At 40.3% G+C, this 1,346-nt stretch overlaps 1 protein-coding gene across 5 annotated transcripts in view; it reads left to right on the top strand.

Moving 5' to 3' along the window:
- LOC106874068 (protocadherin gamma-A4) overlaps positions 1-1,346 on the top strand; it is a 178,262-nt gene that overhangs the window by 34,096 nt on the left and 142,820 nt on the right. The gene's annotated exons all lie outside the window — the stretch shown is intronic.

Raw genomic sequence — 1,346 nt, forward strand, 5'->3', positions numbered from 1 at the left:
GATAATAGCCAATATATACATGGAATACTTTGAGAATTTGGCTTTAGGATCAACATCACTAAAACCAACCCTATGGCTGCGATATGTTGATGACACCTTTATACTTTGGCTCCACCAGGAAGATATCCAAATACTGCTAGAACATGCAAACTCAATAAAGCCATCCATACAGTTCACAATGGAAAAGGAAAAAAAAAACCAGCTAGCATTCCTGGACGTATTAATAACACGCACACACACACACACTTCCATATGCACACATACACACACATACTTCCATATGCACACATACACACACATATATATGTGGAAGATTGCATGTGTGGGTCACACCTTGTCATTGTATGGTACATCTGAAAGTAGAGTGTATGTTTGTTGCCTAGATGGGTTGGTCTCCATTGTCACTGTGGTGTTTGGTATAAGATTATTACGGAGAAGGTTGGTTGTGTGTCTTGTCAACATGAACAAATCTTGCAAACATTCTTTATATATAAGGAAAGGCTACACATTTACACACACGCACACATGGATTTTCAGATACTCTTTGAAGAGAAACTAAGGGCATCGGCATTGACTTTCATAGTGTCTGAATTCTAAAGACATTAACGGCATATTCTAGAGACAGGAATGAATTGATCTTGAATGAAAATTGAGATGTGAGTTTATCCGAATCTACTCTTGTGTCTGGTTTGCTATAGGCAACAATGGAATAACATGTTTTTAACTGCTTTCACTCAGCCATCGGTGAGAGTCTAGGAGTTGTGAGCCTGCCAAGTTTTGCTAAACCTTTGACCTTGGTTTTAACAGCGTTTGGGTTTATCCACTAGAAAGCTAGGAAAGCCAAGGACATTCATTTTCGCTCTGGCTTCTGTGGCATGATCTCCTACAAGCTGATTGGTTGATAAATAAAACATACATGTGATCATTGCAGGTTTCATTTGTGGTTCTAGCCTGATAAATGAAAGAAATGGGTTCAAACCCCAGTTCTCACTGCTCTAGTCAGTATGGTGCTTGCTGGAACACTTTTAATTATATGTCCATTTCTTTAAGGCTGATCTGGGGCTGAGCAACAACAACAGGCAGATGGCAAGCTGGCAGAAACGTTAGCATGCCGGGCAAAATGCTTAGCGGTATTTCGCCTGCCGTTACGTTCTGAGTTCAAATTCCGCCGAGGTCGACTTTGCCTTTCATCATTTCGGGGTCGATAAATTAAGCACCAGTTACGCACTGGGTCGATATAATCGACTTAATCCCTTTGTCTGTCCTTGTTTGTCCCCTTTATGTTTAGCTCCTTGTGAGCAACAAAGAAATAAGATATACAGATACGAATGCACATACACATATGA

This window comes from Octopus bimaculoides, chromosome 14 (genome assembly GCF_001194135.2).
Source record: "Octopus bimaculoides isolate UCB-OBI-ISO-001 chromosome 14, ASM119413v2, whole genome shotgun sequence".
Taxonomy (NCBI): Eukaryota; Metazoa; Mollusca; class Cephalopoda; order Octopoda; family Octopodidae; genus Octopus; species Octopus bimaculoides.